The sequence below is a fragment of the Artibeus jamaicensis genome, unplaced genomic scaffold (genome assembly GCF_021234435.1).
Source record: "Artibeus jamaicensis isolate MK-2021 breed Jamaican fruit bat unplaced genomic scaffold, CSHL_Jam_final contig_1998, whole genome shotgun sequence".
NCBI classification, from domain to species: domain Eukaryota; kingdom Metazoa; phylum Chordata; class Mammalia; order Chiroptera; family Phyllostomidae; genus Artibeus; species Artibeus jamaicensis.
In genome coordinates, this window is record NW_026521407.1 from 25097098 (window position 1) to 25113068 (window position 15971).

Below are 15971 nucleotides of genomic sequence, written 5' to 3' on the forward strand. Positions count from 1 at the left end.
GTTTGCTTGTCCCCTCTCCTCCCTCCACCCCATCTGAGTCCGGGGACCAGGGAGCCAAGGTAACACAGGCCAAACTCCAGCCGGTAGCCAGATCTCACCCGACCCTCACTTACCCCTGGCTGAGTGCCTTCCTCCTTCCCACTGGGAGAAGGACACATGGGTCAGTCCCCTGAGAAGCCTTCCCCACGGAACACGTGTATCCTTCATGTACTGCCAAGGCCTTGACTGTAGCCTGACCTCACCTGCCTTGTCACCCAGGTGCCAAATGATATTGGCCAAAGTCTCATGAATCAGTGGCCCCGGACAAAATGCAGCGGCTTTGTCAGAAGGCAAATGCCGGGGGACTCTCTGCTGAAGAGCTGGCATCCTGGGCAGCACCGCACCCCTACGGCACTCCCCCCCCCCCAAAGGTGCCTCCTGTGTGAGGCTGGGCTCAGGCCGGTGCTCCCTCCCCCATCACAGGTTCCCAGACGTGCACCCCCTGTGCAGCCCTCGTACCCGTTTCAGAGAAGCCGCAGAGCCAGGCTGGGCCGGCACCAGTGTCCAGGTCTATATAACTCAGGGCTGTTTCCTTGTGACACACACACGCACACACACAACAGGCCTAAAATAAAATGCATTTCATATAAATACCTCCATCAAGGAGTCTTACAGGGAGGATTTAGATGGCCCTCAGAAGCTGACTGGGCTTTTGTTGTTTTTATTTTTATTTATTTATTTATTTATTTATTTATTTATTTATTTATTTATTTATTTATATGGAAAGACTTCTTTCTTTCTTTTTTTAAATTGATTATGCCATTATATTTGTTCTATTTCCCCCTCCGTTCTCCTCCACCTTGCACACCCCGCCCCCACCATTCCCCCCGTGTAGTTCATGAACATGTGTCTCAAGTTCTTTAGATTCCGTATTTCCCCTACTATTCTTACCCTCCCCCCTATCTATTTTCTATCTTCTGTCTATACTACTTATTCTCTGTACCTTCTCCCCCCTTCTCCTCCTCCCATTCCCCTGTTGCTAACCCTCCACCTGATCTTCATTTCTATGGTTCTGTTCCTGGTCTAGCTGTCCTTTTAGTTTGCTTTTGTTTTAGTTGTGGTTGTTAATAACCATGAGTTTGCTGTCCTTTCACTGTTCATATTTTTTATCTTCTTTTTCTTAGATAAGTCCCTTTAACATTTAATAATATAATTATATAATAAGGGCTTGGTGATGATGAACTCCTTGAATTTGGTCTTATCTGGTTTTTGTTTTTAAATAGGAAAGCTTAAACAACCTTGCCCTGGAAAAGGGCGGGCCCACAGACAGAACAGTGCGACAGCTCCTCTCGGTGGTCGCTCATAGTGGTGCAATCAGGAGAAAAAAATCCATCCTTCTCACCCACTGGCCAGGCCTGGCATTGCTGCTTTACTCTCCAAGTACCAAGGACTCCCCAATATTCCATTATCTGGGGAATGGTGGCTCAAAGGAGACAAGCACTCGCCCTCAGTCCAGGCTGCTACTTGGTAACAAGTCAAGCAAAGGGGCAGGGAGATGGAGTAATAGGATGTGTGGCTTGAGGATATAATTTCCCATTATGTCCCTGTGACCTCACAGAATGGAGAATTGAGACCATCCTGAAATTCAGCTGTGGCAGCTTTAACTTCCACCGGCTGTTGGAGCTCTGGGCGCACTAGGGTTTACCGCAGCCCCATCCTCTTTCTCCTTGTAGGGAAATACAGCTCTGAGATATCTTCATGAGAGCGCTTCTGGTTCTTCAAGGGAAAACAGGAAGCACTTGTCAGCTCTGCTGGTGCAGCCACCTCTCACTCATCGGGTCCAGGCTGGAACCAGTGCCCTGCGTCCTCCCAGCTTCCCTACCACACATACACTGCTGAGCCATCTGCCTTCCCCATGGCCATGCTTAGATTGCACTTGACTCTGACTGAGACTCTGTAACCCCCACCACCACCTGCTCTGCCCACGACCACCTAAACATAGGGTGCACAGGCATTAGGATGCACAGAATAGCCTGCCTAGTGCTTAGGCCACAAGATGCTCCTTGTTGGTGTCGTTTTGCTGTGTGTCCTCCTGTGTTAGGGGTTAGTGTGTGGTAGGGGAAGTGGCTTTCCCAGCCCTTGACCTGCATTTCTAGCCTACACACCAGCTGTCATACCTTAAGCTGGAAGGAATAGTCCTGGATCTGTTCCTCACTCAGGCTCACTGGCAGCCACCAGGTGCTTCAGTGTGTCACACAGATCGTGGGCCCTGTGCATGTCCCTAAGACATAGAGGTGGCCATGTACCTCCCTGCTAGCTGCTGCTGAAGGATGTCTTGATCGAGACCTGAACCAGAGGAGATGGTGGGTCCTAGCCCCTGCTGCTGTGGCAGGAGGGTGGGGATGGTCGACAAAGTTTGTAGTGAGTCCTGCTGGCCATGGGGAGGCAGTGAGGGGGCGCCATGGGTGGCAGGGTGAGGACCCTCCACCCCAGGACTCTGCACAGGGACCAGGCTGAGCATGAGGATGTGCACTGGCACCTGCCCAGCCCAGGTGTAGGCTGGAGAGAGGAATCCTGGTCACGCCCCAGCCCTCCAGGAGCAGACGGTCCAGGGGGGCTCCCTGATGTACTCTGGATTCACATGCTTCAAAGAGGCACCATGAAGCCACTTGCCCTATGCAGGGCCCTGAGGCCTACCTGCCTACACCCCAGAAAAGGGATTCTCTCACTGGGGTGGTCTATGAGACCTCCACTCTTATGCAGAGCAGGGCACAGAGCCCTGGGCTCCCCAGTGACATGAGAGTCCAGGGGTCCACTGGGCTCCCAGTGACCCAGCCCTGGCCATGCAGCATGGCTCTGGGAGGAGCCCTGAGAGGACCAGTTCATCAGGGAAGGGCCGAGAGCATGATCTGACTCCCCAGGGTCCTGGGCAAAGAGCCCTGGGGCAGCAGAGCCCAGCAGGGGGCTCCCGGTGGGAGCAGCAGGTGCCCTCCAGCCTCCTGTGGGGGAGGGTAAAGCCGGCCTGGACAGCCTCTCCTGGGACAGCTGTGAAGGGCCTTCAGCAGGCCGGGCTGTGGGGGTTGCTACTATGAACAGTTCTCTTCGTCTGTCCACCCCAAACGGTCACCTGTACACAATTTCCTAAGGACTCAATGAATCCCACTTCAGGGAACCTCGGGTACCCTGAGCGGGGCAATAGGTAAGGCCTGATCCCGATGCAGATGAGTTTCCTGGCACAGCTTGGCTGTCTTTTTCTACAAGGTGGGTTTCATCTTCTCTGTCTTTCAGGAGCCCGAGGTCTCCATGCTTTGTGGAGTCTCCAGTAGATTCCTAGAAATTTACTAAACTTCCCTGTAATTTCTGAAATGAAAAGAGGTTCCTTATCACCCTGGATGCTGCTGGGTAGGCCAAAGTGTGGAATTATTTCCTTCATTAAGCCTTTCGCTAGCTTGAGCACTTCCCCATTCTAGTCGGATAGGCTTCTACCCACCCTGAAAAGGTGGCAACAGAGACTAGGAAGCATTTCCACCCTTGGACCTTGGCATCTCAGTGGTCTATTTGCCAGTCCTCAAGTGGGCAGTGTCCTGGGTATTGTTTCCCTGGTTTCTTTGGAGGGGGGCCTGACTTGGGGTTTTTTCCTTTTGCCACACAACACATCTAGCAATTACTTTTCCTATGGCTTTAGAATCCCAGGACCTGGGAGCCACTGTTCTACACACAGTTAATGAGTCCCTTCCAGTGTGAGTGGCCCCAGGCGACTTCATGACTGGCTCTACTAAAGGTCAGGCAGTGGTGGAGCTCCTTTCTCATTCTTCCTCCACCCACTAGCAGCTCCTTTGCACCAAAACCCCAGCTCTCCTTTGCACCAAAACCCCAGCTCTCACCTTTCTCTAAGTCTGCAGTTGAATTTTCAGGGTCAAGTTTGAAAAGTCCAAATAGCTACCAAGACCACTATCAAGGTGCCCTTGGCAGCCTCCTTTGCTTCTGTGCAGCCAGATTATTCCTCAAGTGGCTGAGGTCTCCTCTTTCTGATGCCCCAGGGGAGCGTAACGGCCACCTCTAAAGGTACCTGAACAACCTCTAATAGTTAAATTTTCTGCTGCGTCCTTTTCCCCCTTTATTGGAGGCTAACAGTTCTTGTTCCTTCCAGATGGAACGGTGTGATTGCAAAATGAGGAAAGCTGACTGTGGGTCATTGTACCTGTTCACTCTCCTTTCACGCAGCCCTTGCAGGGCCCTGGTCAGTGCAGGCAGTTTGGTTTTCTGAGCAGGGGGTCCTGGCAGCCAGGCCGTGGCCTCCACTCCTCCTTGAAGAGTCACAGCTGTGCACCCAGCCTCTCGGTTTCCTTCATTCATAGAATTGCGTCCATCTGCACAGAGAGGCCACTCTGCTTCTTCTACGGGCCAGCCCTGTGCACCAGTTCTGCTAGAATCTGCTTCATCAGTAATTTTGGCACCGCCAGGGACCAGCGCAGCCAAGTCAGGCTCCAGGAGAAGAGAGCAGGGTTTACCTGACCGTTTGAGGGAGACGTTGGGGTTGTCGAGTAGAAATGCTGGGTCGTGCCCATTCTCTGGGCCGTGAGCCCCACATTCCCTTTTGCTCCAGCAAGAGCAGAACTTGATGGGTTGGGTAAATGGTGGTGATAAACTGTCCCAAGGAAAACTTTCAGCTTCCTGTAAGAGATCGCAGGTGGCTGTCCTCCCCTGGACACTGTGGTCTGGTTTCCCTGACAAGTAAGTGATGGGCTGCAAAATGTCACTAAGCACTTGGGTGAGGACACCTGGAACCACTGCTGGCCTTTCCTGAACGTACACCTGAGAGGGCTTTAGTAGGTCTGGAAGTCCCCAGGCTGCTGCACGGGGCAGGTGCCCGGACTCAAAAGCCTGGGTGCCCTCCTTTGTCCACTCTGAAGGGATTTGCTCTGGTCCTTCCAGAGTTTCCCAGTTTAATAGCTCTGATGTAGAAATCCGAGCATGTGCTCTAAATTTATTAAAGATTTTATGTACTTTTTTATAGAGAGGAGAAGGGAAGGACAAAGTTAGGGGGAGAAACATCAGTGTGTGTTTGCCTCTCTGGCTCCCCCAACTGGGGCCCATGCCAGGAGCACAGGCATGTGCCCTGACTGGGAATCGAACTGGCAAGCCTTTGGTTCATAGGCCCGTGCTCAGTCCACTGACCTACACCAGCCAGGGGCATATGTATATCCATTTTGTTCATCTAATCACCCATGGATGGACACCTGTGTCTTTGCCTTCTCTCAGCTGTGGAGAATAATGCTACTGGAAACATGGTGTACGAACATATCTTCAAGCCCCTGCTTTCAGTTCCTTAGGGTTTATTTCCAGGAGCGGAATTGCTGGGTCCCGTGGTGGCAATTCTGGGCTTAGCTTCTCAGGGAACTGCCGTGCTCTTCTGTTGCATAGGCCTCAGCCTTCTGGTGCCCGTGCACATGGCCTGGGGCACTCACTCGGCCCATCCCACCTGTGCTGAGCCCCCACACACGTGTCCCCCACCGGAGCCAGTGTGGTGACTGAACCGGCCCTTGCGGTTCTTACCAGGACGGCCAGATGCACCTCAGCAGCAGTCATCAGGGAGCTTCAGACACAGGTTCATTACTGACAGGTCCTGCTGGCTACGTGGGAAGGTTCCAGGAAGAGAGAGAGGTCAGGGTCCTGGAGTTCTGCCTTCACTGGGGTCCAAGGCAGGGGTGCCTAGGTGGGAATTAGGGTGCAGGAAGGTGACCCCACATGGGGTCACTCACGTGGTCAGTAATCTAGGTTACCCAAGGCTTTCTAAAGGCGAACTTAATGGGTGGGAGAACCCTGGATGCTTATCTAACTGGTTAGACAGAAGCTCTTGCATGGCTGGCAACATGCCATATGGTTGAAATGGTGCCTTAATGTTAGGCACTTACATTACTATCAAAAAAGCTAGCACCAGGCACTTGCACTACAGGTTTCTTTTTTCTTTCTGTGTGTGGGCATGTGTGCATTATCTATGAGAAACCACGAGAAGACAGTGAGCTAATAGCAAAGCAGCGGTTTATTAAAAGCAGGGCTCCTGGGAGCAAGAGGGGGAAGCAGTCACCTGAGGCCAGTTCCCAGCTCAGACCAGTTCCCACCCCGGGGGTCCGTGCAGGGTTTCTGGAGAGGGAAGACTGCGCACTGTGGGGAAGTAGTCTTGTAATCTGGTGACTTTGACCTGCTCTACTTTCCTCTCATTGGGTGTTTCTGTCCCGCAGCTGTCCAGTTCCTGGGACTCCTTCCCGTGGCTTTCTACCTCTGGTTCCTGGAACTGTCCTGTCCCTGACTGATTACTTGGGTGCTGTCCCGCCCTGGTCTGTGGGTTCCGATATCGTGTCTTGCTGGCTGGGGCGCCCTATGGGAGGTCAGACCAGACTGTCATTACCAGGAAAGGTTTCATCCTGCTTGCAGTAGCCTTTTGTCAATTGCACAAAATTGTGTTTGTTTATGTCTTTGTTTTTGCCACTTAAACATAGTCACACAATTCTATTCTGAATGGCATGTTCATTAAAAGGAAAGCAAAAATAAAAAGTGATGACCTTAATTACCAGATTTGTTGTGTAAAGGGGAAGAACAGGGTGGAGAAGGAAGGGTTTTAAAAAAATTTTAATATATTTTATTGATTATGCCATTACAATTGTCCTATTCCCCCTATTCCACTCCACCCTGCATACCCCCTTCCCCACCATTCCCCGCTTTCGTTCATATCCATGTGTCACAGTTCTTTAGATTCTGTATTTCCTATACTATTCTTGCCCTGCCCCCTGTCTATTTTCTATCTACCATCTATGCTACTTATTCTCTGTACCTCCTCCCCCCTTCTCCTCCTCCCACTTCCCTGTGACTAACCTTCTATGTGATCTCCATTTCTGTGGTTCCCCCCCTGTTTTAGGTGTCTGCTTAGTTTGCTTTTGTTTGAGATGTGGTTGTTAGTAACTGTGAGTTTGCTGTCCTTTCACTGTTCATATTTTTTATCTTCTTTTTCTTAGATAACTTTCTTTAACATTTCATATTGTAAGGGCTTGGTGATGATGAACTCCTTGAACTTGACCTTATCTGAGAAGTGCTTTATCTGCCCTTCCATTCTAAATGAAAGCTTTACTGGATAGAGCAATCTTGGATGTAGGTCTTTTATTTCATGACTTGGAATACTTCTTTCCAGCCCCTTCTTGCTTGTAAGGTCTCTTTTGAGAAATCAGTGGACAGTCTGATGGGAACTCCTTTGTAGGTGACTGTCCCCTTATCTCTTGCTGCTTCTAGGATTCTCTCCTTCATTTTAATGTTGGCTAATGTAATGATGATGTGCCTTGGTGTGTTCCTTCTTGGGTCCAACTTCTTTGGGACTCTCTAACCTTCCTGGACTTCCTGGAAGTCTATTTCCTTTGCCAGATTAGTGAAGTTCTCCTTTATTATTTGTTCAAATAAGTTTTCCACTCATGGCTGCTCCTCTTCCCCTTCTGGTACCCCTATAATTTGGATGTTGCCATGTTTAAAGATGTCCTGGAGGTTCCTAAGCCTCTTCTCATTTTTTTTGAATTCTTGTTTCTTCATTCTTTTCTGTTTGGTTATTTCTTTCTTCCCTCTGGTCCACTCTATTGATTTGAGTCCCAGTTTCCTTTCCATCATTATTGGTTCCCTGTGCAATTTGCTTCATTTCACTTAGGTTAGCCTTCATTTTTTCATCTAATTTGTGACTAAAATCAACCAGTCCTGTGAGCATCCTGATCACCAGTGTTTTGAACTGCTCATCTGATAGGTTGGCTATCTCTTTGTCACTTAAAAGTATTGGCTCTGGGGCTTTGATTTGTTCTTCTGATTGAGTGATTCTTGGTCAGGTCGTGCCTGTTATGTATGAGGGGCAGAGCCTTAGGTGTTTACCAGGGTGGGGCAGCCCAGTAGCTGGTTTGTGATGCTGTATGTGGAGGCGGGGCCAGAGAGGGAGCAATGGCATTGGTTGGTCTCTCGGATTTTGGTCCCCTCTGCTGCTCCCCACAAGCAGATTGGGCCCGTCTGGTGCTGATTCTTGGGTGGGTGGGCTTGTGCATGTTCTAGGACCCTGTGGGTTTCTCCAATAAGCTTTCCCGGCACCTCAACCCCTACAAGTTTTGAAGGAGCCAGGGAAATGAGGAAGTGATTGTTCTCAATTTTAGCTGCTCGCTCAACCATAAGGACAGGGTGCACTTAAAGGAGGTACAGAGCTGATTGTGTTAAGTCAGCTCCTGGAACGCCAAGCGGGGGCGGGGGGGGGAGGTAAAAAGACCACAACCACAGCATGAGGTTTAAGAGCCAATCAGCCATACTATCACGAGCTGTCCACGAGCTCTAGTAACCAGTCCTTGGTCAGATCACGTACCTTAGTATAGCCCCTGAGCCAATAGCTAACTGCCACCTTCTGCTTCTGGAATTTGCTTGCTTCCTCGCCTCTATAAGAACCCTAGCCTGTAAGCATTAGGTGTGACTCTCATTTGCAGCCATTTTGGCACTCGTGTGTCTCTGGAGGCACCCCGAGTTTTACCTGCGCAGGTAAAACTTTGAAACTTTGGCCAATAAAACACCTCTGACTGCCCAGCAGTCTCCGACCCTTCTTGCTCGCGAGGACGGGATGTAACAAGTTTTTTTCAGTTGGTGCTTTTAGGCTTCATTTCCCGTCCCTGGGACCCTGAGTAGCACTGTCTATCTCACTGCCCATACTTTGCCTGATTTATGTGCTCATGAATGTGTGTCCCCGTCAGCCAGCCGCCTTGTGTGCCTCACTGGGTCTGCTCGTTTCCTCTCTGCGCCTGGGTCACCAACCACCACCTTTTCCTCCTGGGACCCCTCCGCACTGGCCACCAACTCCGCCCCTTTTAATGGTTTGGATGAATGGTTCATTGTTGTCGGACTTTGGTACAGTTCAATTTTCTGTCTGTTCTGGTTGTGTTTTTGTTTGTAAATCTTTGTTGTCCTTAAATTTGGTTGTGTGAGGAGGCACAATGTTTCCACCTATGCCTCCATCTTGGCCGGAAGTGAAAGGGGTTTCTTAAAAGCATTTTCACGAGAGTCACATTTTCTCCTTAAAAGGGAGAGATTGAAAAACACAGGTGAAATAACTCAAACAGGAGTATTCACAAAATTGAACTGGACAACACTGCCAGCAATGTGGTCAACAGCACTGAGACCACACTGAGGGACCAAGCTCCCTAGAGCACCCCCCCACGGCCCCTCCCAGGGTCCCACTGGGACTCCAACATGCTTTGTGTTCAAAATCCCGGTGAACTCAGCTGTGCCCAAAACCCACGGGCATCTTTCCTGTCCTCCTCATGGCTTCTGAAGTCCCATAGACAGTGTTCTGACCTGTGGAAAAGGGCCAAGGTTGTGAGGGGTGGGACCCACACCAGCCTCAAAATCTCCCCCTCACAAACCACAGTCTGTACAGTACATAGTAATTGTGTATTACACAGTCACTGTGAGCGCTGACCTGCTGCACAGTGTGATTTTGGAAAGAGCAATGCACACAGTGGGAGACAACACTGACCTCCCTGGGTGACTTCTCTTGGTTCTTGTGCCACATTCCAAGTCCCTCTAGTCCACCCTCCAAGGAGAAATACTGGGTCCTCCAGGGCGTCTCGCCCCCCCCCCCCAGGGTCAGGTAGCTGTGGCTGGGTCAGGCCCAGTTCTCCTTTTCCTTCCTGACAGCACCCAGGACCCTGCAAGCACTGAAGACCGAGCTGCTGGCTGAAGGGAAGACACTCATTTTGTTTGAAGTGCAGAGGCTAAAAAATGGTCATCAGCAGTCAGGCTGGGTCTGGACCAAAGGGACAGACAGAAAGAAACCATGTGCCCACGGGAGGAGAAGGGGAAGAGGATGAGAATGGAGGGAGGTGGCCATGCAGAGGACCTGTGCAGGGCAGGCTGGAGAAGGTGGAACCTGGGTCGGGGGGCCTCTTAGAACCAGGGGAAGAGTCTGTGCCATAATGGAGACAGGAAGGAGCCCACCCCTTCCTCTGCCCCCTCACTGGAGGCCCCGGGACCCCTTCCCAAGGTGCTGATGCCAATCTCAGCACTAGAACAGCCTCTTGAGGACTGAGCTCTCCCAAACCAAAGAGGGGTCTAGTCCCAGACCAGGGCTCCATGACACTACATGTGGCAAGCTGCCCCTCCCCCACCCCCATTGAAACGCCCACTAACAGTGCAAAGGGCTCTTCCTCCACATCCTGGTCAACATTTCTCACTTTCTAGGTTTTTGGCAGTGGCCATTCTCAAGGGTGAGAAGTGGCAGACACACATTTTGAACAGCTCTTTCTGATGCAGACTTTATATGTTGTGGCTGTGATGAACAAATTCACACAGACTGTGGAAGTCCTGTGGAGAAAAAGGGGCAGCACAGCCACTTTCTGAGCGAGGGAAACACCCAGATCCTTGCCTGGACAGGTTTTTATTGCTTTCAAATAGCACACATCAAAGAAGGTTCTCATTCATTATGCTCAGGTTTGCTGTAGGTGGTTACCTTTTACAGATAACAAAGGAAAGGATGTTGCTGATTTCTTCTTGTAGATAATACTCAAAGAACTATGAGAGCTTATTCTGAGTCAGGGTCAGTTACCTAAAGGGCCATAAATCTTTGGGAAACAAACTCACTTTATGCTTGGTTCCTTATCATTTAAATTGAGAGTATTAGCAAAGCAGGTTTCACAGGATCTTATGTCTTCTTTCTTAGGTATGATAGCCCCAGGGAACCACCTATTCCTGCCCAGGGCTGCACCACCCTCCAGTGTTGTTTCAGGCTTAAGTCAGGAAGGGGAATTAAGGCAGCCAAGAGATCAGGAGACTTCTCGTGGACAGCATGAGGGCTTAGACTATGTCAAAGCCGAGTGGTGAGGGTCCATTACTCCTTTTTTTATAGCCCCCCCCCAAGTCCTTCCCTAAGGGCCCCTTCACAACCTTGCCTGTGTTAGGTTGTTTCCTCCCTGGAGGAATCTTACCCATCATTGGCTAACCAGTCATCCACCTGGGGCCAGGCAGGGTGAAATAAAAAGAGGGCAGAGGTGGTGTCTCTAGGAGGAAGATAAGCTTTGTCTCCTTAGTGGCTTGTGGTTTCAAGGTCTCTTACTCAGCCTTAACCATTGGGGTTACAGCTTCTGAAACCAGGCAGAGCAGTTCCCCAAATCTTCTTTTTTTGTGTGAATACAACTATAGTTGTTAAGCCTGTGAAACCTACTATTTGCTGTTCCTAAACGAGATCTCGAGGAAACCACCTCCATATACATTGTAAAGCACAAATTTATGGAGAAGGAGAAAGTTAAGGAGGCACCCAAGGGCTGTCATGACCCAAACCTCTAAATTCAGTCCATAGAACCAGTTCTTAGGGGCCAGCAATTGTAGATTATCATGGAGGGTCTGGGACACCTTCTGTTCAGTAAGGTGTTTGCTGTCACTGAGCTGCTGGTGGAGCTCAAGCTGGAGCTCATCAGTCTGTCCTCTGAGACTGGTAGACAATGCGCCTTCCACTCAATGACAAATGTCTGCCCAGGAATGCTGACTGGAATTCCATTTCAGTGGGGTAACACACAGCTTAGAGAAGTGTGGATCTGGGGAGTCCAATGGAGCAGAGGTGAGTCGAGGGTGAGTAGCCATGATATGGCTTCAGCCTCTTGGCCTGCAGCTCCAAAGGTCCTTCTGGAGAGGAAACACAAGCATACCCTCTTCCCCAAGTTAATAGTTCAACTGGGCCTTCCCATCTTCTTTCCCCTAGTGGGTCTTTGTATAAGACCAAAGGGTGTGGGCCTGTAGAATTGTTTTGCACAAGGTGTTTGTCTATGGGCGATTTTAAGTTATTATCACAATTCAAAAAATTTTAATGGATATATTGGTAGCATGGTTAAATTCCTGAGAGATATTTTTGACTCCCCCTTTTTTGTTTCTTTAATAATGTTTTAAAGGTCTGGTGAGCCCTTTCAACAATTGCTTGACCTGTAGGGCTACAGTGGATGCCTGCTTTATGCCAAATTCCCCATTTTTCTAAGAAGGCCTGGGTGGCTTGTGCAATGTACTCGGGACCATTATCTGTCTTGATTTCTTGTGGACGGCCTACGTGGCTGAAGGCCTCCAGCCAATGAGCTCTAACATTCTTCACTGATTCCCCAGTGAGGGAAGTGGCATGTAGAACACCCAAGTAAGTGTCTGCTTGGAAAGACAGGTCCTGCTGTTTCTGCAAGCTGCAATGAGTTTATTACCTTATTGCTCTCAGGACCTGGTAGTTCCTAGGTCTGGGATTAACATCTGTTTGCCAAATCAGTGCAGGTTGCAACCCTCTGAGGTTAACACTGAGAGTAGGGTGATTTGCATTCCCCACTGAGTGAGGAGACCATAGCCCCAAATATTAAGAGGCATAGGAAAAATTGTCCAGTTCTCCCTATCTGTCCTTCTGGCCATAATATCTAAAGATGACATATTTTTGTGGGGCTGAAAAATAGCCCCTATTCCAGGTATAGAAATGTAAACAAAATAGAACTTCCTTTTTGGAAATAAGCACACTGGCAGCCTCTCGAAGCCTGGGGTCTACTGTCTCTTATCTCAGGATGACTTGGCTGGAACTCCCCTTCATGATGGGCTGTCTGTGCCAGTTCTAAGTCTGCTGCTAGGCGCTGGCTAAGGCAAGGCACTGTGTGGAACCAAGGCCTGGGGAGGTGGACCTTGCACACCAGGATCCACACCAGGTGCTGGGCACCAGGGAAGGTTGCTCCAGTGTGTGGGAGGAGGAGGAGATGTGTGGGGGACCAAGCCCACTCGCTGCTGCTGCCCACCCCAGTAGGAAAAACCTGACCCCACGGTGCTGTGAGTGAGCACACACTGGCTCCCCAGCTGAGCTCACCAGGCACAGCTGTGAAGCCCACCCCAGCTGGGGCGACCAACAGGAGGACTGTTTCAGGTGACAATTGGGGTGGACAGATGAAGAACACTGTTCATAGTAGCAACCCCCATGGCCCAGGCTGCTGAAGGGCTAAAGGCCCTTCACAGCTGTCCCAGAAGAGGCTTTCGAGGCAGGCTTTCCACTCCACCACAGCAAGGCTGGAGGGCACCGGCTGCCCCTGCCACAAGCCCACTGATGGGCCCTGCTGCCCCAGCCCGCTTGAGCCATAACCCGGGGAGTCAGGAGAACTCTTGGACCCTCCCTTATATATAAGTCCTGTCAGAACAGCTCCCAGAGCCATGCTGCATGGCCAGGGCTGGGTCACTGGGAGCCCAGTGGACTCCTGGACTTCCATGTCACTGGGGAGCCCAGGGCTCTGTGCCCTGCTCTGCATAACAGCGGAGGTCCCATAGACCAGCCCAGTGAGAGATTCCCTTTATGGGGTGTGGCAGGTAGGCCTCAGGGCCCTGCATAGGGCAAGTGGCTTCATGGTGCCTCTTTGAAGCATGTGAATCCAGAGTACATCAGGGAGCCCCCCTGGACCGTCTGCTCCTGGAGGGCTGCGGTGAGACTGGCATTCCTCTCTCCACCCTAGACCTGGGCTGGGCAGGTGCCAGTGCACGTCCTCATGCTCAGCCTGGTCCCTGTGCAGAGTCCTGGGGTGGAGGGTCCTCACCCTGCCACCCATGGCGCCCCCTCACCGCCTCCCCATGGCCAGCAGGCCTCACTACAAACTTTGTCGACCATCCCCACCCTCCTGCCACAGCAGCAGGGGCTAGGATCCACCATCTCCTCTGGTTCAGGTCTCGATCAAGACATCCTTCAGCAGCAGCTAGCAGGGAGGTACATGGCCACCTCTATGTCTTAGGGACATGCACAGGGCCCACGATCTGTGTGACACACTGAAGCACCTGGTGGCTGCCAGTGAGCCTGAGTGAGGAACAGATCCAGGACTATTCCTTCCAGCTTAAGGTATGACAGCTGGTGTGTAGGCTAGAAATGCAGGTCAAGGGCTGGGAAAGCCACTTCCCCCACCACACCCTAACCCCTAACACAGGAGGACACACAGTAAAACAACACCAACAAGGAACATCTTGTGGCCTAAGCACTAGGCAGGCTATTCTGTGCATCCTAAAGCCTGTGCACCCTATGTTTAGGTGGTCGTGGGCAGAGCAGGTGGTGGTGGGGGTTACAGAGTCTCAATCAGAGTCAAGGGCAATCTAAGCATGGCCATGGGGAAGGCAGATGGCTCAGCAGTGTATGTGTGGTTGGGAAGCTGGGAGGACGCAGGACGCTGGCTGGTTCCATCCTGGACCCGATGAGTGAGAGGTGGCTGCACCAGCAGAGCTGACACGAGCTTTCTGTTTTCCCTTGAAGAACCAGAAGCGCTCTCATGAAGATATCTCAGAGCTGTATTACCCTACAAGGAGAAAGAGGGTGGGGCAGCGGGAAAGCCTAGTCAGCCCAGAGCTCCAACTGCTGGTGGAAGTTAAAGCTGCCACAGCTGAATTTCAGGATGGTCTCAATTCTCCATTTTCTGAGGCCACAGGGAGATAATGGGAAATTATATCCTCAAGCCACACATCCTACTTCCTCATCTCCCTGCCCCTTTGCTTGACTTGTTATAAGTAGCAGCCTGGACCGAGGGCAACCACTTGTCTCCTTTGAGCCCGCCCTTCATTGAATACTGGAATATTGGGGAGTCCTTGGTACTTGGAGAGTAAAGCAGCAATGCCAGGCCTGGCCAGTGGGTGAGGATGGATTTTTCCCCTGATTGCACCACTGTGAGCGACCACCAGGAGAAGCTGCTGCACGACTCTGTCTGTGGGCCCGCCCTTTTCCAGGGCAAGGTTGTTTAAGCTTTCCTATTTAAAAACAAAAACCAAAGCAACAAAAGCCCAGGCAGCTTCTGAGGGCCATCTAAACCCTCCCTGTAAGAGTCCTTGATGGAGGTATTTATATGAAATGCATTTTGTTTTAGGCCTGTTGTGTGTGTGCGTGTGTGTGTCACAAGGAAACAGCCCTGAGTTATATAGACCTGGACACTGGTGCCGGCCCAGCCTGACTCTGTGGCTTCTCTGAACCGGGTACGAGGGCTGCACAGGGGGTGCACGTCTGGGAACCTGTGATGGGGGAGGGAGCACCGGCCTCAGCCCAGCCTCACACAGGAGGCACCTTTGGGGGGGGGGGAGTGCCGTAGGGGTGCGGTGCTGCCCAGGGTGCCAGCTCTTCAGCAGAGAGTCCCCTGGCATTTGCTTTCTGACAAAGCCGCTGCATTTTGTCCGGGGCCACTGATTCATGAGACTTTGGCCAATATCATGTGGCACCTGGGTGACAAGGCAGGTGAGGTCAGGCTACAGTCAAGGCCATGGCAGTACATGAAGGATACAGGTGTTCCGTGGGGAAGGCTTCTCAGGGGACTGACCCATGTGTCCTTCTCCCAGTGGGAAGGAGGAAGGCACTCAGCCAGGGGTAAGTGAGGGTCGGGTGAGATCTGGCTACCGGCTGGAGTTTGGCCTGTGTTACCTTGGCTCCCTGGTCCCCGGACTCAGATGGGGTGGTGGGAGGAGAGAGGACAAGCCAACCTGAAGTGCGGTGGTGTTGCTTGGCACAGTGGTCACCTAGCCCAGAGTCTCTTGCACGCTAACCTGAACACTAAATGCCTGGGATGTCTATCCAATGCAGACTCTGATTGAGGTGTGTGGTGGTACCCAAGAAACCTTATTTCAAATCAACTTTCAGGTGCAGTGGCTACTCCTGGCTCTGGGACTATGCTTTGAGCCCGAGCCCTGGTTCCTGAGGCCCTGGGTTCTTGATGGAGTATCATGGTGGATTCGCATCATGTGGACAAGGCCTGGGTCCCCCTGCACTGGCCAACGGGCTGGCAGACCCTTCACATTAAGCCACTTTCCCCAGCACCGCCTCCCCCCTAACACTGGGGGACCCACAGTGGAACCAACAATAAGCTCTCCTCTGGGTCAGCTCCTCCTCACCCTTCCTTCCACCTCCTCCCACCAATGATCTGCCCTGCCCTCTGGCTTCCTGGCCCTGCCCTGGCCCTCACAGGCCCCCATCCAGC